General features: G+C 38.0%; 1 protein-coding gene across 2 annotated transcripts in view; it reads right to left on the bottom strand.

Moving 5' to 3' along the window:
- The window catches only part of Fhit (fragile histidine triad diadenosine triphosphatase), a 1,648,302-nt gene that overhangs the window by 496,117 nt on the left and 1,124,592 nt on the right, over positions 1 to 27,593 (bottom strand). The window lies entirely within an intron of this gene.

Genomic DNA, 27,593 nt, shown 5'->3' on the forward strand with positions numbered 1-27,593 from the left:
AGGAAGAGGAAGAGGAAGAGGAAGAGGAAGAGGAAGAGGAAGAGGAAGAGGAGAGGAGAGGAGAGGAGAGGAGAGGAGAGGAGAGGAGAAGAGAAGAGAAGAGAAGAGAAGAGAAGAGAAGAGAAGAGAAGAGAAGAGAAGAGGGATGGGAAAGAAAACCAAGTGAAGAAGAAAAGGAAAGGTACGAAGCATTTTGGGAAATTAAAGCACAAAGTCCCTGAACATCACCCTGATTTGACCTCCTGCAAATAAGGTATAATTCTCCTGATTTATTTCTCTAGCTGCGAGTGATTTATTTCACGCACCCAGTTCCAGTTCTTCAGCACTACAAAACCATATCCCATAACTTGACCCTAAGACTCTCATACCTCTTATATTTTAACTCCTGTGTGTTAATTTAGCCTATACTCCACTACAAAGGAATGCAACATTCTATACCCTTGGTAGCTTCTATAACACTCAGAATGCCCATGGATAGACAGATACCATGGAGCTAGGTTTATCTGGGCTAAGCAACATGAACTGTTTTCAATGTAGGTCTGCCAAAACCAGGCCCAGTAACACCTTTAAATAGTGCAAGACATGCCAGCAGATTTCTCTCCTCATACTTAGCTGAATCTAGTTGCTAGGCAAAATCCTGGTGGGCTTCTTATGAAAAGATTTTTCCTTTATTCTTTGTGCATGTGGATGGTGGAAAAGTAGAATATTTCAGTGAAGGAAAATAAAGTAGAGTTCCTCTCCTTTGAAGGAGATCTTATCAGTGATTGTACTCCTCCCCACCTACAGAAAACAAAAAGAACGACTCCCTTAGCCTCACAGCTTTTCATATGAAGAAGTATAATCATCAACACTTCTAGGTGGAAAGTAAACATCTATTTCATAACAGTTTGTCTATCTGGAAATCTTCTTCACCAATCTCTTCTCATTTTTATTAATTTACGCAAAAATTTATTCATTTCCATATGGAAGCAAACGTCTTTGACTTAAAAATCTAAAACTATTCGTGACTCAAAGTAACTTCATCTATACTTAGTCTGTGAATTAGCAAACATGGCCCTATCATATGCTTTTATGATTTTGAATTTTGTATATGTTTTTGTTTAACACAATAAAATACTTGAGGCTCTGTTGTGTGTAATTTTAAAAAACCATGCTGCCTCCGTGTGTGGGTAGTGGCCCATGCTCCAACCCCTTCCGGTTTAGCTCAGAGATCAGCTGCCGGGGCCTCACTCCCAATTTGCCCTTTCCTCCTGTCTAGCTTCTCCAAGTCACCAGCTAACACCCAGGTGCTCTTTCTCTGCTAAAGCTCTGTGGAAGGAAAACACTTCAGACAGCTTTATTATTTTAAAACTTCCCAGATAATACAATTGCTGGGCAAAGAATTACCTGTCCTAATCTTATTAGCTAGCCTATATCAGCTGCCCCCAGTGGTGGAGGTTGCAGGTTCTGGCAGCCCCAAGATCATATGCTGACATTTTACTCGTTCCAAAGCCTGGCCCAAAGAGCTCCCTCCTTTCTCCCTGCATCTGCTCTTCCTCCTCCTCCAGGAACCCAGAAGTCCCACCTTTTTCATTTTGCCCATCAACTGGCTTCTGCCTTCATTACTGACCCAATCAAGAACCAGTTAGGGAATCAGTACCTCCCTCTACAAGGCACAACTTCTAGGTTTTCTACCACAGTCTTAGAATGAGGTACATCTACAAAGAGCTTTGGTTACTTTAGTGGTAAAATGGCATTGGAAACTAAGATCTGGGTATTAGCATATTCATTGTTCCCAAGTGACTCTGCTAATAGGACAAGATGCAGAAGTGTACCTATAGATACTTCTAAGTCAGTCAATATTTCTATGCATGAGTATGTATATAGGTAACTCTAAATCAGTCATTAGTGCCTATATTAGTCTGAACAGAGTTAGAGAATGTAAGTCTAATTCATCACTGCATGGTTAGGCAAGTGTTTTTTCAACTTATCTGGAACATTCTACTTATCCCAACAACACTGTCAAGACTTGGCTTTTAGAAACCATATGCAACCTACTTACTTAATTGCCCAAGTCTAGACAGACAGACAGTCAGAAAGATAAACAAACATAGGGATACACACACCTAAATGTTTCAAAATGTTAATCTATAATACTAAGGAAAACCATTTCACCTACTGAGTTATAACATGATCCAAGTCTGTCTTGTGTTTAATATTACACATTTATTCTCAGTGGCATGTCAACAGATTCTCTCTCACTCCTTTAAGTTAGGCATTTTTTATACTGAAACTACAATGGATTCCCATGACAGTGGTTTCTCTTTGTGGGGTATGATTCAAAATGTTTCTATAGTGCACTGAGAATTTAAAAGTTTTTAGGAAAGGACCAGACTGAAATTACTTTTATTGCAAGGTATTGTTTACAAATACTCTAATATACCATTAATTATATGTGTTAACCTCTTACACACTGAATTTAGCAATTAGCATTCATAGGCAGGCATGAGGAAAAGCTGTGTGTCTAGAGCTTGGTACTTCTATGGCTTCTGGCCTGGAGATCTTAGGACCAATTCATCAGAGATCTTGAGTTCCACTTTCCTGTGACATATCCTTCCAGCACATACCTACTGAACTCCTACATGAGTTCTAGTGTCCATCCATTATGATGCACACTCTGAGTTGTACACTCTCAAGGTCTTTGACAAAGCAGAGTTACATGTCCACCATGACAGTATGACAGAACAATTTGACCCTGTCTTTCACCTGTTGGGCAATCTATATAATTGCTGTCATACAATATGATGCTTTTCCAGACTGGTTATAGCTATATAACTCCTACATTATCTTTGTTGTAGTAAGAGCTCATCTTTGTAATTGTTTAATAATGCCCTACCATGCGGCTGCATCACAATTTGCTTAGACCCCCTCTGCCTTTGACATTCTTGTATAGATTTTAGTAAGAGCATATACTTTCATGCCAGTTGGATAGGAACATGACGACAGAGTTTATGACAAAATTGTGCTTAACTTTGTAAGAAATAGAAAAACTGTTTTATAAAGTGACCACAGGATTTGACCTTCTCTAAAACAACCAAAGAATTCTTCTCAATCTAGTAATTTCCTAGTGATGGCTTAACTCATTTTCATAGGTTCTGTCTATTCTAGTGGAGTTTTGTGATACCCACACTCCTCTTTGGAATATGGTCTTGCACATCTCTTCATCCACCTTTTGACTCTGAATCTTTTATAATCAGATATTTGCAGCATTTACTTGTCTTTAAATGAACTTGTTTTCTTATCGCTATAAAATCTGCACATCACCATTTCTGTCAAGTTTGTCTGTCCATTTCCATTCCTCTAGTCTGGGTTAACCTTCTGTTCTCCTAATAGAGCCTTCTGCAGAGCCTATGGAATTGTGATAGTAAAGCTCTATGGCGTGCCTTCTCCCATGGAGCCCATTTTTGCTGTTAGATATAGAACCTTATTACCAAACACAAAGCTGCATGAATTTTTCCTTCTACTTTTTTCTTCTAAATTTTATATTTGAGTCCATTGTTTATTTTAATAAATGGCAAGGGTATGTCTAGGTTTATATTTTTTTCACTGTATATTCAATTATTCTACTATAATTTGTAGAAAAAACTAAAATATTTGTCATTTTCTATTTTGTTGTCTTTGAGACCTTGACAAAGAGTGACTGTCTGAATTTTCATTAAAACATTTACTATATGAAAATAAATCATTTTTAAAATAAATTCTTGAAATATTCTTCAGTATCGAAAAGCAATACAAAGGGAAGGCTCAGCTGTAATCCTAAGGAGCATGGTGGTGACAGGAGGCTCTGTGGACATTGTATAGGAAGGTCAGACATGGAGCTGGAGGATAACCAAAGCACAACTGGGCTAGCCCATCACATTGTCTCCTAAGTGCTTCATAGCCAATGATTATACCTCTTCTGGTAGAGGTGATTCTCATACTCTGTTACAACATGCAATACCAAGGCCAGAGATGATGCCTTAAAGTAGAAGACCTACAAAGAAGGCAGAAGGTCTCTGCCTGTCAACTTTATAGGCAGGTTTTAGGATTTTTAAAAACCAATATGATTACCTGGTCATTCCCTCACAAACATTTCACACTCCCTGAAATAAAGAGAAGTTGAATTTTTTTTTCTTAGCTTCCTATAATGTGTGTTCCTCATTAAAGGCATGCCATCATTACATTTCATAATGTCTTTACTCTGCAGCACTAATATCTCATAAAAACTGATAAAGATCATACTTTGAGAAGAACCCCACTGAGATGGTATAAACTAAGACAAGAGCCAAAAGAACCTTCTTATCCAGAAGGGACTATGGGGGATCAAATAGAACTGACTGTTTTTCCCTTTGTAATTACTTGCCCTATATTTTTATTAAGGATTGCCTGGAAACACAAAACCAAAGCCTCTCTCTGGAGTCATCCTGTATAATGTGAAACCCTCTTGTGTCAATTAGAGTCAACACATCATAAGCCTGTCATTAGATTGGCTTCACAAAATCAGAGAGGAGGAAGTAGATGAAATCACCCCAAATAAAACACAACTAAAGTAGAAGAAGATATCAAGAGAAAAGCTGGACATAGAGGACCAAAGTGTATAAGCAGTTTTTAAAAATGAGGCAAGAAGGCAGCATTGGAAGAACTCGTGGGTTTTCTACGGAACAGTGCAGTATAAATTAGTGAATGCCATGCATGGGACCTCATCTTGCTGGCAATAAGTCTTCAGTCTAGATAGTATGTGATCACTTACTAAATAGCATTCTGCTGCATTGCCAGCTCTACCTATTACACCCACTCTGCTCATGCAGGGAATCAGAATGACCGAACCCTAAGCAGCAAATAAATTTCAATAAACAGATTTATTGTTCTATTTCAATACAAATCACAGTCTGTTAAGAATAATGCATGCTGGTCTGGGTTCTGACAGGCAGAAAGACTGATTTAAGAAGAAAATTGGCCTCCTAATTTAATTCATTCATTTACATCTCTCCCCTAAGTGTGAAACAATACAGGCGTACCCATCATAGTTGGTAATCATTCTTCTGTTTGTGGTTCAAGTCATGCTTCTGAAAATTACAGTTCCTCCTACTTAAGAAAGTGCATATATATATTATCATTATAGGATGAAGGCTTATCAAATGAAACTATGGAAATAAAAGGTTGCTCAGAGTAGAATGATCTCATATATCTTAAGAGCAATGCTTAATTGATACCTCTGGATTATATGATATTTTGTAAAACCCAAATACATTTTTTTAAATGGCATGGTCCATTTATACTTATTGTCGGCAGTGTTTGTTAATTTCAGTCCAACATTGCTCATTGAATGTCAGACTATAATTGTATACCATGATTACATTAAAGAGAAATAAAATTCTGTTCTCTTATATGTAGATACCATTTCTGGGCAGCGAATAAACACATTATTTTGTACACTCATGCTTATGACACATACTATAAATTTTGCATACATAATAACAATTCACTTTCTGCTATACAAAGTCTAATTTGAATTTGGTGAATTCATGTTTTCTCTCACTATAGTTTCTGCCTTGCTTTGAAACAACCTCAAGAACCGCACAAGCTTTGCCTATAGATAAGCCTTTATGAGTTTACCTGCATAGAGGGTAGACTCCATTCTATCCTTCCAGGTTCAACAGAGTATCTTTTTATAAAGAATCAAGCCACACATTTCCAAACCACCTTCAACTTACACCATGATCTGTACTGCACCATAATAAAAGACATTATGCCTTTTACCTTATTCTACTAAAGAAGAGAAGCATGATTTTCATCTCTGCTATAAACCGAACTGTAAGAATGAGATGGGAGGGGGTGTATGGGCAGGGAGAGGAGAAAGCTCTACCCATCTATGTTAAATATCTCAAAAAGGCCAGATGACTTTGGAATAAAGAACACATCATGGACCAGAATTATCTTGGGTTAGTTTTAGTCTTTTTGAAAGCTACTCATTGCCCACAATCATGTCTGATCAACCTAACTACCTATCAAAATCTTTAAGACTTCTTCTACCCTCCAAAATCTAGAAATTTCATCAGATAACAACCATAACTGTGTAACAGATTTAGCATTGCTTTGCTCTAACCTACATATTATGGTGCCCAATGATTAATTGCTTAAATCCCTTGAATTATGACTTTCTTTGCGTTACCTAACACAATCTCATATAACTATTTCCATGGCGGAGTATGCTTTCTAAATGGCATAAATCTGAGGTCTTGGCCACTCGTACATCAAGAGTAAACTCTCTCTTTGAGGTGAAACGTGTACGACCACAGGGTTTCAATCTTAAATAGGAATGTAAATGTCTCTGACAAAGAAAAAATAATAAACTGGTTTTTCTTCTTAAAAGAGAAGAATTTCAAACCAGAATTTCCAGGCTACAGTATGTTTTTTAGCTGCAGGGCACTCCAGTAGAGTTAAAAATAAATTACACTTCTATTCTTCCCAGAGAAAGACATTAATGTGAGCACTACAGCTTGGTGCATTTTGGTTAAAATCAGAAATGATCTGAGGCCAGGTGAATTAAGTTGATTCCCTTACAGAATACTGGTGCTTCTCTCTCAGTGCAGCTTCTGAAAGCCAGTCTGACACAGCCCCTACCTACCAAATTGCACAGGAATTACTCTCAATTACAGGCTTCTGTCTGTTAAACAGTGAGAGATGGTGATCACTTCTGACCTTTTTCCTCTTGACAACTCAAGGAAATGAAAGGAAATAAAATCTGGCAGCTGTTCAATTTAGAGGTTGGATGCAGGGGGGGAAGAAAAAAAAAGAAACCCCCATATTGCCTACCTGCATCTCAAGGTATGTGGGAGATTATTGTATCATCTTACTCCTTTTCAGGGGATAAATTGCATGTAGCAATGTCATTTTTGCTAAAAGTTACTTGGTTAATGTTTTAATTCGAGTATCATTTACTGAAGCCTTCCCACAATCAATCATGTAGACTTGTAGTTTCATATTTCAAGGCATTTTTGCTCAACACTGAACTTCTAAACCCTGCCTACCTTCCTTACTTGTAAGTAGGTTATAAAGAACTACAGAGAAATGGCTCAGGGCCACCTTCACATGCCATGGGTCACTGAAAGCCAAAGGATTAGGAAGGCAAGCCTGGACACTCCACCTACTTATCCAGTTGCTAGAGTTGAGTAGATTTGAAATGAAATCGGTTTAATTGAATGTGAATATTTTAAATATGACACGAATACTTTCACAACTCTCTTGACATTTACCCACAATTTTCCATTTCAAAAGAATAACTCCTTTGCTAAGGACTAAAATAGTTGTTTGGATGAAAGTTAAATGCAAAGACATTCTGTACTCTGGGAAAGTGTCTGTTAAAACCTCTATAATCTATCCAGAACATGGTCGTAAAAACTGCCAGTTAGAGGTAGATGCTATATGAGCACAAACAGACTGCAGACCAAGTTCCCAAAGAGAGAGGACAAGAGTCCATCTCACCCAAAAGACATAGGCTAGTCATGCCCCTACTTGCCTTGGAAACACATTCCTTCTAAGTCAGCAACTGCTGCATGGGAAAAACTATTTCGGGGAGAACTAATGATTCTAAAACATTCTGTAGAGTCCAGACAGTTAAAACACCCCCATCCTAACAGACCTGCAAACAGCATGTGGAAATATGGATTCTGATTGACTGGTGACATCATAGGACAAAAATAATGTCCCATATTTTCTTCCTGATCTGCTATTTCTGTTGCATTCAAGAGTTGACGCTGCTTTTTCTGAGTTGGGTGAGATAGTTAGCAGAGAAGTGAGTCACTGAAATAGCTAATGGCCTGAAGAGTAGGATGACACCAGAAAGAAAAGAATTAAAAGGATCCTGGGGGAGAAATGACACTCTGGTGGGCCAAGAATGACCTCACCAGGATCTACTTTGCTTCCAGGAAGTGGGTCCTCATAAGACTTTATGGTTCCAGCTGACTTCTTTCCTGTGATGGATCAGCCAAGAAGAGAATGCTTTGGTACCAGCACCAGCACAAGCCAGCCAAGGAACAATGAGGTAGACACTGAGGGTGTCACTATATCTAAGTTTTCTAAAGAGCCAGCTTATTTAATATCCCCCAAAAAGAGATGCCAAAATTTGAAAGTCCTAAGTGCCCTTATTCCTAAAAAGCCTAACAAGCAGCAGTTGTTTGGCCTGGCATTTGGGGAGGGACAGGTAAGTGAGAAGTCTCTCATTAGGAACTTCTCATGCTGAAGAGGGAGGTCAGGAATTCAATATGAAAATAAATACAGTATGAATACAAGGGGCAATCTGTATGGCTTTAATATAAAAAACACTATAAGGTATAGAGACCCAAACATTATTATAATTATACAAGAATCTAAAAGCAATAAACACATGGAAAGTGAATATATAATAAAAATAAGATTTTCATGTTTGCCTTTATAAGGCAAGAGGAACACTCTAATTTCAAAGTCATCCTGGAACAAATAATGCCTTTTAGCTAGCCTTAGATATAGCATGAAACTCTGACTTAACTTTTCTCCCACTTCACAGGGATAAGATATTCAGCTGCCTAATTTCATTTTCAATATTGAAGACAACAGAACAAATATACTTCACCCAATGTCATAACTATTTCATAATAGACTTCAAATATTTTTAAAAGTTTAAAACATTTCACTTGAAATAGTGAAACAAAATTTAGTGCTAATGCATTTTAAAACATGCTAAACAAAAACACTAATAAAATCCAATTATGCAAAAACCCACACATTTATTATAGGTTAAAGTAAGTAAATACAAAATAATGTTAAATAAGAAAACTAAAGCACAGAAAATAAGCCTACAAATTCACTTTAAAACCCTGAAACAAGAAAACACATGCCACATCTTTGTGTAGAGATGGGAGCATGGTGACAGGTGCTGGTCATGAACACATGGAGAGTTATATCTCCCAATGTCCCAAATAGCTATCAGGTACTTTCTTTTCCATGAGTTCTCCTGTCCTTTCTGGCTGGGCACTACAGAATTTGAAATGTACCATGTCTTCTACAGAAAATTTAAGGACGGAACAAACTGAGTGGAGCTCAGTGGAGAATAAAGAGAGAGTGGGCATTGTATGCGTTCCTCACTAGGATAGGAAAAGAGCTGGGAGGGCCACTGTACACAGAGACAAGAGGAACCGCATAACAGAGGGAAGAGACTGTCCTGGAGAAAGCTGCCTACACTCAGATGGAAATCCTGATCTGGATCCCAGCTCCCTGGAGCTCCCTCACTCCTAATGGTATGTGGACAACTTTGGTAAGTTCAAAGGAGATCCCAGGGTGGCTGGAAGGACCATGGAGCCACTGCCCTTCCCTACACGGACCCTGAGATGCCACTAGGATCCCGACAACATCTCTAAAGAATTTCCTATATATTTCACTTCTTTGAGAACAAGAAAGCTGTCTTTAAGGACAACGAAAAATACTTGAAAGCAGAGAGTTAACTAAAAAAGTTTGTAAAGTAAAGGATAATTGTTCATTCCTCGGCCAAGGTGGAGAAATAAAAACAAACAAACAAAACAAAACAAAACAGAGAGAGAGAGAGAGAGAGAGAGAGAGAGAGAGAGAGAGAGAGAGAGAGAGAGAGTATCCTGAAATGATTCCAACCAACCTGAAAAAGGATACAGAATATGAGGTATTTCAGTTCTCAGGAACTTCATGCCATTTTCAAATGCAAAACCATTTCAGTCAAGCATATTTCCACACACCTTCCTAAAACATCTGGTAGAAGCAGCTCGGAAGTGACCTCAGTATCTGGTAGAAACAGGATTCTAGCTTGAGAACATTTGTGTTTAGTGTTGGTACCTAGACAGGATTTTCATTCTTGCTGCTCAAAGTGTACTACCCAGACCCAGCAGAATAGATGTATGAAAGCAAGACAGAAATGACCAGACCCTCAGAGCATGACTCCAAACTGATTGGAATAGAACACAATTTATAAGAAAATCAGAATAAGAAAATCTGAAATAATTTTGTTCTTGGCTATCCAGGCTTTACCAGTTTTTACCTGGCATTTGGGGACAGGAACTTGTTATGTATTATCCCAAACTGGTCTTGAATTCAAGATCCTCCTGCCTCAGTGTTTCTAACACTAGTACTATAAGCCTGGACTACATAATTTCAACATATTGACCAGCCCAGACATTGATAATTTATCCTTCTATCCCTTCTGATTTTCATCGGTCCTCCTAATTCCTGCCTCTTCAAATGTGGAATATTCTTAAGGCTTCTGGATTTAACTGTTCTCCCTACAATGCCATCAGCAACAAGAGATATCAAATAAATGGCTGGCTTTGGTTGATTTAGAGAGAATATCTCTACTGGCCATGCAAAACATGCAAATAAACCAGAATTCCAGGTTATATTACCCCAGGGGAACACTGCCTGAGGACACATTTTTCACATCATTGTCCTACAAGCTCATTGTCTACTCAAATAATTAGGACCCCTGAATCACCCCATATTCTTCAAGCTCTGGCTTTGGGCACCATCTTCCCAAATAACACAGCATCACCTATGAGAGGAGAATGATGAGGAGGGACAGTGGTACAGCTTTGTGTCTGGTCTTGACATCCTCTATCAATAGTCAATATGAAGCTTTTCAGAAGTGATTGCATGTTGTATGAACTCTGTAATTTTAAACAATACAAGTTGCCACTGAAGTGACTTCTTCATTATTGGTGCTGCCATTCAAAGATAACTTCCTTTGTGATTTTAAACCATCCATTCTAAATGACACTGGGGTGCCATGACCAAGAATGAAGTGAATGACATTTTTCTTGAAAGGCAGAATTGTGACATCCAGATGCATTTAGTGGGAGAATAAAATTTTTCTCAGTCTTCAAATCTTCAACCATGAGTAGCTGAATAAACAAAATGTACTTCAAAAGTAAGAAACACTGAGGATGCATCAAATCCTTTAAAGGAAATACCATAATTCTACCTAAACCTACACAGGAGTGAGAAGAGGGAAACCAGAAACCAGCTGAGAAAACACTGAACATAGCCCTGGCAGAGCCCTAGGCTATGTAGCATAACTGTTCAAAATATCCTAGATCCAATGTCCTTGCCAAGAATGTCTCAGACATATATTTTTGAGTAGAGGAAGGAAAAGTCTCCATATCATTTTTCTACATAAAAATGAAATTAAAACACAAACAATGTTTAGTTGGCTAGAAAGCTTCCAAATATCAATCACAGGTGGGTCTCAGAGAATTTCAGAAGTCATACGGCCTTCAAGCAATGAGTAAAGACAAAGTAGGAAAGAAGAGCCATGCTTAACCCTGCAATAATATGCTTGGTCTTCACAGACCACCACACAGAACACATACAATGTAGGATGTAGGCCTTTAGATATTTACTCATAAAGTCAGATAGTTAGGGTGAGTGACCCACAGGGTGGCTATGAGAATGTAATATGCTGGCCTTGTAACCATAATGGGAATGCAGCTTCTCATATACCTGATTGGTGCTCTAGACATTACCTGTAGTCTCTATACGGGGTCAGCAAAACAGTACTGTACATAAGGAGATGGGGAGAGCCCTCAGACAAGTGGTTCAGAAAGACGCACTTAACTTTTGTGTCAGACAACATGTTCTCTTTCTAATAGCTGGAAGAGGTAGCTTTTTAATCACCTGACCATTCAGGATGCAAAATTAGAGTAATTTGGTAAAGTAATCATTTACCACAGATCTAGTGATTGAAAGTAACAACATTTTATCTTGCAGATTTAAAGGATAGAAGTCCCAAGCAGTTCTCACTGGACTAAACTCAAGATAAGAGACAATAGTAGGGCTGTGGTCTTCAGGGCCCCTGGAGAGATTCCATTTTCTTGTCTTATCTAGCTTTTGAAGGTTGCCCTCACTCTTCAGCCCCTTGCTCCACCACAAAACCAGCAAGGCATGCTTAGCCTTCTTACTTAAGTTGGCTCTCTGCCATCATCCAAGTCTTCCTGGATATTCTTGCCTCTCTCTTCCATTTGCTAAAATATTTATGACCTACCTGAGCAGTCTAAGGCAAATTCCCAATCCCAAGATCATAACTCAATTACACCAAAGACTTCCTTTTGCCTGGCTTGGAGGCATTCACAGGGAGGCTATGGATGCTCAGTTATGTGTTTCTGGGTAAGAGCAGCATTATTTCTCCTACTTTCATCTATTAGAGTTAACACTAATTAATTAAATCCTGGAAATAAGGTGTGTGTGTGTGTGTGTGTGTGTTTATATATAGGAAAATTGTGACTAAATAGTGACTAAAGAGTTATGTATATACATGTATATATATTATGTTATGAATCTACACAGAGATATAGCTATAGTATAGTACAGCAATTATGCTATCTTAAGAATAACAAGGAATACTTTATTAACATCATTACCTTAAGCTTTACTATATAGGCACTCATGGACAGGACACAGACACATGTGCGCACACACACACACAAACACACACACACAGAGAGAGAGAGAGAGAGAAAGAGAGAGAGAGAGAGAGAGAATGAATCTGTAGCTAAGTATATCCATCTATGCAGAGCTACAACAATTTGAATACCATCCATCATGCCTATCACTCCCTCCCTCAAATAGAAAGTCAAGGACTGTGATATATGGTCACATTACACTTACTAAACCAATACATAACCAGCATGTCCACATCACAAATTTATAAATGTCCCAGCTTTTATATGTCTGTGACCTAAACAGAGGCCACAAACCACACATGCTATGTCAATACCTACAATGCGGATAGTACAAATTGGAACATAATTTAAGTACAAAAATATATATAGGATTTCAAAGTCTGTTACAAAAATGAATATAGGAGATCTCATTTAATAAGATGTATGTCGATTTCAGGTTAATTGATGCTAGTGAAGATAACTTGGGTTACTTAAAATTAAAAGAAAATAATCTGCTTAATTTTCTTTTCTTCAGTATGACAGCTACAAGATACATATGTATTTTCTTTTCTACTGAATAGCACTGACTACACAGTAAAAGTAGTATCTAAAGGTAGTTGAGTTAAAATAAAACATGGTGATTTTAACATAAATATATCATAACTCTGTACATAGGTACCAGCAAAAGAGAGCTGGTCTCCCACAAGTGCGCTCACTCCTGGGCTCACAAGTGAGATCACGAGAAGGCTAGCTATGCACCTGGAGGCAGGCTGCAAGGAAGTAGCTTGCACTGGTGAGTCCATCTGGCCCAACAGAGCAGAGGACCCAGGCCGGAGGCCTCTGGAAGGAGACTTCTAGCCTGGGCCATGGCTCACCATCTCCAGGCAATGCAGAAGGCCAACTCCACCAGGAGGCCCAAGGAGGCAGCTTGCATGGGTGATTCCTGCATTGACAACAAGGCCAACCAACACCAGTGAAAACTAGATGGCAAAGGCAAACATAGGAACACTACTAACAGAAATCAAGGCAATATGGCAGCATCTGAACCGAATTCTCCATTAACAGCAAGTCTGCTCTGGATACCCCAACACACCAGAAAAATAAGATTTGGATTTAAAATCACTGGTCATGATGCTGTTACAGGAACACATGAAGGACATAAAGAAATCTCTTAAAGAAATTCAGGAGAAAATGGATCAAAAGTTAGAAGCTCTTCATGTGAAAATTCTTTGTTTAGCTCCGTACCCCACTTTTTAATGGGGTTATTTGGATCTCTGGGTTCTACTTTCTTGAGTTCTTTGTATATATTAGATATTAGCCCTCTGTCGGATTTAGGGTTGGAGAAGATTCTTTCCCAGTCTGTTGGTTGATGTTTTGTCCTTTTGACGGTGTCCTTTGCCTTACAGAAACTTTGTAGTTTTATGAGGTCCCATTTGTCAATTCTTGATCTTAGAGCATAAGCTATTGGTGTTCTATTTAGGAACTTTTCCCCTGTGCCCATGTCCTCCAGGGTCTTCCCCAGTTTTTTTTTTCAATTAGTTTCAGTGTGTCAGGTTTTATGTGGAGGTCCTTGATCCATTTGGAGTTAAGCTTGGTACAAGGAGATAAGAATGGATCGATGCACATTCATCTGCATGCTGACCTCCAATTGAACCAGCACCATTTGTTGAAAAGACTATCTGTTTTCCACTGGATGCTTTCAGCCCCTTTGTCGAAGACCAAGTGACCATAGGTGTGTTGGTTCATTTCTGGGTCTTCAATCCTATTCCATTGATCCGCTTGCCTGATATTGTACCAACACCATACAGTTTTTTATCACTATTGCTCTGTAGTAGAGTTTAAAGTCTGGGATATTGAATCCCCCTGAAGTTCTTTTACTGTTGAGAATAGTTTTAGCTATCCTGGGTTTTTTGTTATTCCAGATGAATTTGAGAATTGCTCTTTCTAGCTCTATGAAGAACTGGGTTGGGATTTTTATGGGAATAGCATTGAATCTGTAGATTGCCTTTGGAAAGATGGCCATTTTAACTATATTAATCCTGCCAATCCATGAGCATGGAAGGTTTTTCCATTTCCGGAGATCTTCTTCGATTTCTGAGAAACACCTTAAGAAATGTTCAACATCATTAATTATTAGGGAAATGCAAATCAAAACAACCCTGAGATTTCACCTCACACCAGTCAGAATGGCTAAGGTCAAAAATTCAGGAGACAGCAGGTGTTGGCGAGGATGTGGAGAAAGAGGAACACTCCTCCACTGCTGGTGGGATTGCAAGATGGTGCAACCACTTTGGAAATCAGTCTGGCGGTTCCTCAGAAAACTGGGCATGTCACTTCCTGAGGACCCTGTTATACCACTACTGGGCATATATCCAGAGGATTCTTCAGCATGCAATAAGGACACATGCTCCACTATGTTCATAGCAGCCCTATTTGTAATAGCCAGAAGCTGGAAAGAACCTAGATGTCCTTCAACGGAGGAATGGATACAAAAAAATGTGGTATATTTATACAATGGAGTACTATTCAGCCATTAGAAACAATGAATTCATGAAATTCTTAGACAAATGGATGGAGCTGGAGAACATCACACTAAGTGAGGTAACCCAGTCTCAAAAGATCAATCATGGTATGCACTCACTGATAAGTGGATATTAGCCTAGAAACTTTGAATACCCAGGACATAATCCACAAATTAAATGATGTCCAAAAAGAATGGAGGAGTGGGCCCTGGTTCTGGAAAGACTCAGTGCAAGAGTATAGGGGAATTCCAGAACAGGGAAGTGGGAAGGGGTAGATGGAAGAATAGGGGGACAGAAGAGGGTTTATGGGACTTGCGGGGAGTGGGGACCCAGAAAAGGGGAAATCATTTGCAATGTAAATAAAAATAAATAAATAAATTTTAAAAAAAAAGGAAAAAAAGTTAGAAGCACTTACCAGGGAAACACAAAAATCATTAAAAGAAATTCAGGAGAATATGGGACAAAAGACATAAATAAACCAATAAGGAGGAAATACAAAAATCACTTAAAGAAATACAGGAGAACGTTGATCAACAGGCAGAGGTCATAAAAGAGGAAACACAAAAATCTCTTAAAGAATTACAGAAAAACACAAACAAGCAAGTGAAGGAGCTGAGCAAAACCATCCAGGATCTAAAAACAGAAGTAGAAACAACTAAGAAATCACAAAGGGAGACAGCTTTGGATATATATATATATATATATATATATATATATATATATATATATATATATATATATATATAACATTTCATCCTTAAGCAAAAGAATATACCTTTTACTCAGCACCTCATGGTACCTTCTCCAAAATCAACCATATAATTGGTCACAAGACAGACCTCAACAAATATAAGAAGATTGATATAATCCCATGCCTCCTATCAGATCACTATGGAGTAAAAGTGGTCTTCAATAGCAACAAAAACAACAGAAAGCCCACATACACATGGAAACTGAACAATACTCTATTCAATGATACATTGGTCAAGGAAAAAATAAAGAAAGAAATCAAAGACTTTTTAGAATTTAATGAAAATGAAGAGACAACATACCCAAATCTATGGGACACAATGAAAGCAGTGCTAAGAGGAAAACTCATAGCACTGAGTACCTCCAAAAAGAAAATGGAGAGAACATACAATAGCAACATAACAACACACACCTGAAAGCCCTGGAACAAAAAGAAACAAATTCACTCAGGAGGAGTAGAAGACAGGAAATCATCAAACCCAGGGCTGAAATCAATCAAATAGAAACAAAGAGAACCATACAAAGAATCAACAAAACCAGGAGCTGGTTCTTTGAGAAAATCAACAAGATAGATAAACCCTTAGCCAGACTAACTAAAGGGCACAGAGACAGTATCCAGATTAACAAAATTAGAACTGAAAAGGAAGTTATAACAACAGAAACTGAGGAAATTCAAAAAAATTATCAGATCCTACTACAAAGGCCTACACTCAGGACAACTGGAGAATCTGGAGGAAATGGACAGTTTCTTAGACAGATATCAAACACCAAAATTAAACCAGGATCAAATAGATCATCTAAACAGTCCCATAACCCATAAAGAAATAAAAGGGGTCATAGAAAGTCTCCCAACCAAAAAAAGCACGGGACCAGATGGCTTCAGTGCAGAATTCCATCAGGCCTTCAAAGAAGACCTAACACCAACACTCTACAAACTGTTCCACAAAATAGAAACAGAAGGAACACTACCCAACTCGTTCTACGAAGCCACAATTGCACTGATACCAAAACCACACAAAGATCCAACAAAGAAAGAGAACTTCAGGCCAATTTCCCTTATGAATATCGATGCAAAAATACTCAATAAAATTCTTGCCAACCGAATCCAAGAAGACATTAAAATGATCATCCACCACGATCAAGTGGGCTTCATCCCTGGGATGCAGGGATGGTTCAATATAAGGAAATCCATCAATGTAATCCACTGCATAAACAAACTCAAAGAAAAAAACCATATGATCATTTCATTAGATGATGAAAAAGCATTTGACAAAATTCAATATCCTTTCATGCTAAAAGTCTTGGAAAGAACAGGAATTCAAGGCCCATACCTAAATATAGTTAAAGCACTATGCAGCAAACCGGTAGTCAACATCAAATTAAATGGAGAGAAACTTGAAGCAATCCCACTAAAATCAGGGACTAGACAAGGCAGCCCTCTTTCTCCATATCTTTTCGATATAGTACTTGAAGTTCTAGCTAGAGCAATTAGACAACATAAGGAGGTCAAAGGGATACAAATTGAAAAGGAAGAAGTAAAATTATCACTATTTGCAGATGATATGATAGTATACTTAAGTGACCCGAAAACCTCCACCAGAGAACTCCTACAGCTGATAAACAACTTCAGCAAAGTGTCAGGTTATAACATCAACTCAAGCAAATCAGGTGCCTTCCTATACTCAAAGGATAAGCAGGCTGAAAAAGAAGTTAGGGAAATGACACCCTTCACAATAGCCACAAACAATATAAAGTATCTTGGGGTGACTCTAACCAAACAAATGAAAGATCTATACAACAAGAACTTCAGGTCTCCAAAAAAGGAAATTGAGGGCGACCTCAGAAAATGGAAAAATCTTTCATGCTCATGGACTGGCAGGATTAATATAGTTAAAATGGCCATCTGGCCAAAAGCAATATACAGATTCAATGCAATCCCCATCAAAATCCCAACTCAGTTCTTCGCAGAGTTAGAAAAAGCAAAACTCCAATTCATCTGGAATAAGAAAAAATCAGGATAGCTAAAACTATTCTCAACATTAAAAGAACTTCTGGGGGAAACACTATCCCAGACCTCAAGCAATACTACAGAGCAATAGTGTTAAAAACTGCATGGTATTGGTACAGTGACAGGCAGGCGGATCAATGGAATAGAATTGAAGATCCAGAAATGAACCCACATACCTATGGTCACTTGATCTTAGACAAAGGAGCCGAAAACATCCAGTGGAAAAAAGATAGCCTTTTCAACAAATGGTGCTGGCTCAACTGGAGGGCAGCATACAGAAGAATGCGAATTGATCAATTCTTTTTTTTTTTTTTAAGAATGTGATTTTTATTTATTTATTTATTATATGTAAGTACACTGTAGCTATCTTCAGACACCCCAGAGGAGGGCATCTGATCCCATTACAGATGGTTGTTAGCCACCATGTGGTTGCTGGGAATTGAACTTAGGACCTTCGGAAGAGCAGTCAGTGCTCTTAACCACTAAGCCATCTCTCCAGCCCCGAATTGATCAATTCTTATCTCCTTGTAGTAAGCTCAACTCCAAGTGGATCAAGGACCTCCATGTAAAACCAGACACACTGAAATAATAGAAAAGAAACTGAGGAAGACCCTTGAGGACATGGGCACAGGAGAAAAGTTCCTGAACAAACACCAATAGCTTATGCTCTAAGATCAAGAATTGACAAATGGCATCTCATAACATTACAAAGTTTCTGTAAGGCAAAGGACACCGTCAAAAGGACAAAACGGCAACCAACAAATTAGGAAAACATCTTCACCAACCCTACATCCAATAGAGTATTAATATCTAATATATACAAAGAACTCAAGAAGTTAGACCTCAGGGAACCAAATAACCCTATTTAAAAAAATGGGGTACAAATCTAAACAAAGAATTTTCACCTGAAGACATTTGAATGGCCAAGAAGCACCATAAGAAATGTTCAACATCATTAGTCATTAGGGAAATGCAAATCAAAACAACCCTGAGATTTCACTTCACACCAGTCAGAATGGCTAAGGTTAAAAACTCAGGAGACAGCAGGTGTTGGAGAGGATGTGGAGAAAGAGGAACACTCCTCCACTCCTGGTGGGATTGTAAGATGGTACAACCACTATGGTAATCAGTCTGGCGGTTCCTCAGAAAACTGGACATGACACTTCTGGAGGACCCTGCTATACCTCTCCTGGGCATATACTCAGAGGATTCCCCAGCATGCAATAAGGACACATGCTCCACTATGTTCATAGCAGCCTTATTTATAATAGCCAGAAGCTGGAAAGAACCCAGATGTCCCTCAGTGGAGGAATGGATAGAGAAAATGTGGTATATTTACACAATGGAATACTACTTAGCAATTAAAAACAATGAATTCATGAATTTTTTAACTAAATGTTTGGAACTGGAAAATATCATCCTAAGCGAGCTACCCCAATCACAAAAGAATACACATGGAATGCAATCATTAATAAGTGGATATTAATTAGCCCAGAAGCTCTGGAATCTGAAGACACAATTAGCATATCAAATTATTCACATGAAGAAGGAAGAAGAGGGCCCTGATCCTGGAAACGCTTGATCTAGCATTGTAGAGGAGTACCAAGACAGAGAAAAGGCAGGGGGAATGATAGGAGCATGGATGGAGAAAACAGGACTTATGGGACATATGGGGAGGGGAGAACTAGGAAAGGGGAAAGCATTTGGAATGTAAACAAAGAATATAATATATATATATTATATATAAGTATATATATATATATATATATATATATATATATATATACATATGTATACACACATACACACACACACATAAAAGAAGTGAGATCACCACTTTCTCTCCAATAACTGTCCAAAGTGGGACTGGGGAATTGAGCCTTCACAGCACACATGGTCTCTCCTCTCATTGATGTCTGAAATGGTTATCTTCTGCTACATATGTATCTGGAGCCATGGATCCCTCCATGTATACTCTTAGGCTGGTGGTTTAATCCCATGAAGCTCTTGGGGTATTGGTTGTCACAAATTCTTGTTTTGCCTGCAGATTTGCAAACTGTTTCAGCTCCTTGTTTCCGTTCTCTAACTACTCCACTGGGGACCCTATGTTATTCTATTAGTTGGCTGTGATCCATGGGTATTTTGATTCACTTTCTAATAAGGATCAATGTATCCACACTTGGGTCTTCCATCTTCTTGAGCTTCATGTGGTCTGAGTTGTATCTTGGGTATTCTGAGCTTTTGGGCTAATATCCACTTATCAGCAAGTGCATAATCTATGTTGTGTTACCTCACTCAGGATGATATTTTTGAGCTCCATTCATCTGCCTAAGAATTTCATGAATTCATTGTTTTTAATACCTGAGTAGTACTCCATTGTGTAAATGTACCACATTTTCTGTATCCATTCCTCTGTTGAGGGATATCTGGGTTCTTTCCAGCTTCTGGATATTATAAATAAGGCTGCAATGAACATAGTGGAGCATATGTCCTTGTTATATGATGGAGCATCTTCTGGGTATATGCCCATGAGTGGTATAGCTGGGTCCTCAGATAGTACTATGTCCAATTTTCAGAGGAATCACCAAACTTATTTCCAGAGTTTTTACCAGCTTGCAATCCCACCAGCAATGGAGGAGTGTTCCTTGTTTATCTGGAATAACAAAACACCCAGGATAGCGAAAACTATTCTCAACAATAAAAGAACTTCTTTATGAATCACCATCCATGACCTTAAGCTCTACTACAGAATAGTGATAAAAACTGTATGGTATTGGTACAGAAACAGGTACGAAGATCAATAGAATAGAACTGAAGACCCAGAAATGAACTCATAGTCTATGGCCACTTGATATTTTACAATGAGTTAAAACCATCCAATGGGGGAAAAAATAAGACAGCATTTTCAACAAATGGTGCTGGGTCAACTGGCAGTCAACATGTAGAAGGATGCAAATTGGTCCATTCTTATCTCCCTATACAAAACTCAAGTGCAAATGGATCAAGGACCTCCATATAAAACCAGATACATTGAATCTAATAGAAGAGAAAGTGGAGATGAACCTGGAGCAGATGGGCACAGGGAAAATTTCCTGAATAAAACAATGTTTCTTTTTTTAACGTCTAGAAACTACCTGTCTTCTTTAGTTGACCATTTCTTCTTACTTCAAGGACAATAATGACAGGCCAACCTATATGTGGCCAACCAAGATATGCTAGAAAAAAATCTCTTTATTTGAAGGTTCATCTAATGCTGACTTAATTTCATAGGTAACTTTTTTAAAGCAGTGTGCTTATTTCCTTTTTAATTATAAAACTGTGACACAGAGAGAAAGCAAATTGCCACAAATCACAAACTACAAAAGCATGGAATAATTATTTGAACCCCAAACTCCAGAATATATGCCCACCATCACTTCTGAGGCAGCATTTTCAACAAATGGTGCTGTGTCAACTGGCAGTTAGCACGTAGAAGAATGCAAATTGATCCATTCTTATCTCCTTGTACAAAGCTCAAAACCAAGCAAGAATTGACAAATGGGACCTCATAAAATTGCAAAACTTCTGTAAGGCAAAAGAAACTGTTAATAAGACAAAATGGCAATCCACAGATTTGGAAAAGATCTTTACCAACCCTACATGTGATAGAGGGCTAATATCCAAAATATATAAAACCTCAAGAAGTTTGACTCCAGAAAACCAAATAACCCTATTAAAAAAAATGTGGTATAGAGCTAAACAAAGAATTCTCAACTGATAAATACCAAAGGGCTGAGAAGGAGCTAAACAAATGTACAACATCCTTTGTCATCAGAGAAATGCAAATCAAAACCTGGAGATTCTATCTCATTCCAGTCAGAATAGCTAAGGTCAAAAACTCAGGTGACAGCAGATGCTGGCAAGGATGTGGAGAAAGAGGAACACTCCTCCAGTGCTGGTAGGATTACAAACTGGTACATCCTCTCTGGTAATCAGTTTTGTGGTTCCTCAGAACATAATACTTCCTGAGGATCCATCTATACTACTCCCAGGCATATACCCAGAAGATACTCCAACATGCAGTAAGTATATATGCTCCACTTATGTCCATAGCAGACATATTTATAATAGTCAGAAGGTGGAAACAACCCAGATGTCCCTCAACAGAGGAATGGATACAGAAAATGTGGTATATTTACATAATGGAGTACTAGCCAGCTATTGAAAACAGCGACTTTATGAAATCTTAGACAAATTGATAGAACTAGAAAATATCCTGTGTGAGGTAAGCCAGTCACAGAAGAACACACATGGTATGTACTCACTGATAAGTAGCCCTGAAGCTCAGAATACACAAGATATAATTCACAGATCAAACAAAACTAAAAAAGAAGGAAAACCAAAGTGTGGATACTTTGGTCCTTATTAGAAGTGGGAACAAAATACCAATGGGAGGAGATACAGAGACAAAGTACATAGTAGAGACTAAATGAAAGGCTACCCAGAGACTGTCCCACCTGGAGATCCATCCTGTACACAGTTACCAACCTAGATACTATTTTGGATGCCAACAAGTGCTTGCTGACAAGAGCCTGATATAGCTGTCTCCTGAAAGGCTCCACCAGTGCCTGACAAATATAGAGGTGGATGTTCTCAACCAACCATTGGACTGAGCACAGGGTCACCAATGGAGAAGTTAGAGAAAGAACCAAAGGAGTTGACGGGGTTTGTAGCCCCATAGGAGGAACAACAATATGAACCCATCAGTATCCCGGCGCTCTCACGGACTAAACCACCAACCAAAGAGTACACATGGAGGGATCCATGGCACCAGCCACATATGTAGCAGAGGATAGCCTTGTTGGATCAATGGGAGGAGAGGTTCTTGGTCCTGTGAAGGCCCAATGGCCCAGTATAATGGAATGCCAAGACAAGGAAGTAGGAGTAGGTAGATTGGTGAACAGGGGCAGGGGAAATAGAATAGTGAGTTTACAGAGTGGAAACCAGGAAAGGGAATAATATTTGAAATTTAAATAAAAAATCTATTAAATAATAAATAAATAAATACATCATAAATCTGAAAACAAATAACTGCTTATATTATGAAATAGTATCTCTGGTGAATGGGAGCCAGTGTTTTGGTTTTAATATTTTTCAGAGCATACCTTTATTCTTCTGGAATTCTATCAATATCAAAATACTCAACATGGTAAAAATTAATCTTTGCTGACTATAAACTTTCAAATTTTCTGTATTTTTGTCTTTGTAGCCTTTAGTTTCTGTTGATGAAACCAGCACAAAGGCACTCTCTACCACCCACAGCCAGTGAGGCTTCAACTTCTAAACCTTTTATTTCAGTGGTCCCTTGAAACCAACACAAGAACTCGGGAACTACATGCACTTCAAAGGCCACATTGTTGGGGGAAGATTCTGACTATAGGCCCTGTCAGTCCCCACTGAGGAGCTGAAGTGCATTATTATGAAGTTCTGTGCACACTTTCCAATGATGGATAAAACAAATGGATATGCCCCACAGGCACAGGAGGAATCAAAAATACATTAGCTCCTTGCAACTTCTGATCTGGGACTGAGGAATGTTTGGATGGGCTTCTCCCCACCCCTTTCAAATAAAGTTTAGATGAGACAGGAATGCAACCCAAAGCACAGTTCTGAGGCTCTCTGGGTCCAAGTCAGTACTTGGAGGAGAATCAAACACATCTTACCTAAGGAACAGCACGACGTTTCATCCACAAATTATCATATGCCCAGTCACAAATGGTTATTGTAAAATCTTTATTAACCTAAGTGCATATAAAAATTGTGAATTCCTAATACAAAGCAGTATTTGACTTTTAAATTTCATTTTCAGCTTGGCCCGTTCACTTGGAATGTGATTACAGAGTAAATTAAAAAGTAATCACATGTGAATTACATTTCCTCGTGAATGTAATGACTTCAGGAGGCTGATTAATGTTAAGCAGTGCCTGTCCTATGGTCTGTATACCTTCCCAGGTGAGAGATGCAAGATAGCTGGTGTGAGTTGATTTAATTTTCTTTCACTGGTATTCCAGGAAGACTTGTCTGAACACAAAATGGGCTCTGCATGTTCACTAGGACAGGGGATGTCTTTCCTTCTGTTCATCCAAGTCTTGCCCACAAAACACTAGATTAGAAGAAAAGCCCATGAAAAGCAATCTACCTCTGGTGCTATTCTCCAACGAGCCAAGTCTCAATTTCTCAGTTTTGGTATTTGTGGAAAATTCTTCCTATGAGAGGGTAAATTGAAGAGGACTGATGAGAAATGTATCTGTACTAATGGGAAGGTGACAAGTTTTCTCAGAAGAAATAAAAGCTTATTAATAATCTATAGTATTACTACTATAAACAAAATTTAAACAATAAATTTAAAACAAAGAAGACTAATATCATTAAAATATTTCCGTTATGGATAGGAGGGAGTATAGGAGTCTAATGTATCTCCTCCTTTTTAGTATATTTAAGGAGAGATTCTGTTTTCTAAAAGATTTGTCAGAGAAATTCTGTTATTTCTGGTATAGAAATATTCTGGTATACCATTATACCTGTTTAAAAGAAGTATAAATGTGGGAGACTTGAGAGAATGCCAGAGATAGAATGAAAGCTACCATGCCTAAGAGTGTGTCATCATTGCTGTGACTTCCTAATCCATTGGACGGGACAACAGGCCAGACCAGAAGCCTGAAAGGAACACTGAGGGAATAATGTAGGACTTGGTATAAAATGTCATACAAGATGGACAAGAAAAACTACTTATGATGGTTTTGACACCACCTATCTGTAATAATTCATCTTTTCAAATTGGTGAGACAAAGAAGATGTATTCATCTATCTAGGAGATAGAACCAGACTTTAGTAGACCATTTCCCTGGAGCTCAACAGTCATGGACTCATTCTGTAGCCATTTATTTATGGATTTTCAAGAACTACAATGTTCTGATATCACCTCTTCCCAACTAGTAGGAAGCTAATCCTTGGAAATTCCCTTGAAGATCACCCTTAGAAGTTTACTTTAGTTTCTTGGGTTGTTTTGTTTTGTTTTGTTTTGTGTGTGTACTGTGTATTTAGTCTGCGCTGACAAATTGCAGAACATTCGTGGTCAATGCTAAGGATGGTTGGAAAAGTTAACACAGAAGAATGGCGAGAGCACTCTGGGAGATATCTGTTTTAGAAAGCATCGAAGTGCTTTATGCACCTGCTCTGAGCATAAAGCAGAAACAAGAACTCTTGTATTTGGGACTAAATAGGGCAGATGTAACTACAGACACAAAAGTACCCAGTGTACTGTAGTAGGACTGCTACACTTAGGAGAAGGATATGACTCTACCATTGCATTCCATTATATTTGATTCTCTCTTCTTCCTTTCTGGCTTGCTGGCTTCTTTGCTATTGTGGTCTGTAGTACTTAGAAAAACAAGATGAAGATTGCAATTAATCTGTGCTATCATAGTATAATTAACCAAAGAATAAAAGTCTTGTTTATCTTGTATAACACAGACAAGGTAAGAATCAGGACAGTGGGCCATTTGAACTGGCGAGCCAGGCAGCTGCATAGCCTTCTGTGCACAGCCCTCCAGGAGAGAGCGATCTCCCAGCAGCTCTTTCACTTCTGAGCACAGAGGTGATATCTACACCTTTTCTCTGGAGGGGAACAGCTAGGAGCATACAGGGCATACGATCAGTGGAACAGCTAGAACAGAGGTCTTCAGGATGCAATTTGCACCAGGAAACCAGGCTGCTCCACAGCCTTCTGTGCTCAGACCCTGCCAGAAAAGAGGTGGTCTCTCAGGAGTACGAACATAGGCTTACAGGCCCACAAGAAGGGACAAGCTCCAGTTGGAGACAGCAAGACCAAGCAGCACCAGAGATAACCAGATGGTGAAAGGCAGACACAAGAACCCTACTAACAGAATTCAAGGCTACTTGGCAACATCAGAACCCAGTTTTCTCACTACAGCAAGTCCCAGATACCCCAACACACCCAGAAAGTAAGAGTTGGATTTAAAATCATATATCATGATGCTGATAGAGGACTTTAAAAGGGAATCAAATAACTCCCTTAAAGAAATTCAGGAGAAAATGGGTCAACAGGTAAAAGCCCTTAAAGAGGAAACACAAAAATCCCTTAAAGAAATACAGGAGAACATGGGTCAACAGGCAGAAGCCCTTAAGAAGGAAATACAAAAATCCCGTAAAGAATTACAGGAAAACACAAACAATCAAGTGAAGGAACTGAACAAAACCATGCAGAATCTAAAAGTGGAAGTAGAAACAATAAAGAAATCACAAAGTGAGACATCTCTGGAGTCAGAAAACCTTGGAAAGAATTCAGGAGTCATAGATGCAGGCATCCACAAAAGAATAAAAGAGATGGAAGAAGGAATCTCAGGTGTTGAACATACCATAGAAAACATTGACTCAACAGTCAAAGAAAATGCAAAATGCATAAAGCTTGTAACCTAAAACATCCAGTAAATCCAAGACACAATGAGAAGACCAAGCCTAGGATTATAGGTATAGAAGAGAGCAAAGATTTACAACTTAAATGGCTAGTAAATATCTTCAACAAAATTCCAGAAGAAAACTTCCATAACCTAAAGAAAGTGATGCCCATGAACATACAAGAAGCCTCCAGAACTCCAAAAAGACTGGACCATAACAGAAAGTCCTCCTGGCACATAATAATCACAACACCAAGTGCAATGAACAAAGAAAGAATATTAAAAGCAGTAAGGGAAAAAGGGCAAGTAACATATAAAGACAGTCTTATCAGAATTACACTAGAATTCCTACCAGAGATGATGAAAGTTAGAAGATCCTGGGTGGATCTCTTACAGACCCTAAGAGAACACAAATGCCAGCCCAGACTACTATACCCAGCAAAACTCTCAATCACCATAGATAGAGAAACCAAGATATTCCATGATAAAACCAAATTTACACAATATATCCCCGCAAATCCAGCTCTACAAAGGATAATAGATAGAAAATGCCAACACAAGAAGGGAAATTACACCATAGAAAAGGCAAGAAAGTAATCTTCTTCCAACAAACCCAAAAGAAGATAACCACACAAATATTAAAAATAACCTCAAAAATAACAGGAAGCAACAATCATTATGCCTTAACATCTCTTAACATCAAAGGCCTCAATTCCCCAATTAAAAAATAGACTAACAGAAATATTTTTCATGTAAATCTTCAATTTTATCAGAAAAATGTTTGTAAATCCTTTTTCAATTAATTTAGTAATTTTTATGTCTACCATTATATTGGCATTATTTTCCATGATAATCTACAATTTTAACATTTTTCTATATATTTCTTCTATTTTATCAGAAATGTTTTCATGTAAATCTCTGATTTTATCACAAAATGTTTTTAATTATACCTTCAATTAATTTAAACAGGTTTTTATGTCTACCATTTTATCTGTATAATTTTCCATGAAATAGTCAATTTTAGCATGTTTTTCTATATATTTCTTGAATATTATCAGAATTATATTCCATGTAAATCTTCAATTTTACCTGAAAATGTTTATAATTCCACTTTCAATCAACTTAGAATTATGATTTATTTTTACATCTGAGAAGAATTTATTTCAAATTAAAATTTGATACATGAAAATTTCCGGGAAGGGGGGTAAGGAGAAGAACTGGGAAAGAAGATAATATTTGAAATGTAAATAAAGGAAATATCTAATAAAAAATTAAAAGGGAAAATCATTTACCCTCATATGAGGAAACAAATACGTAAATACTTATATTTATTTACTAATGCAATGTTATAGATGTGATGATGATCATACTTAATATTTAGGAAGATAATTATTTTTATAAGATT

Source organism: Apodemus sylvaticus, chromosome 8 (genome assembly GCF_947179515.1).
Source record: "Apodemus sylvaticus chromosome 8, mApoSyl1.1, whole genome shotgun sequence".
In the NCBI taxonomy this organism is placed as follows: Eukaryota; Metazoa; Chordata; class Mammalia; order Rodentia; family Muridae; genus Apodemus; species Apodemus sylvaticus.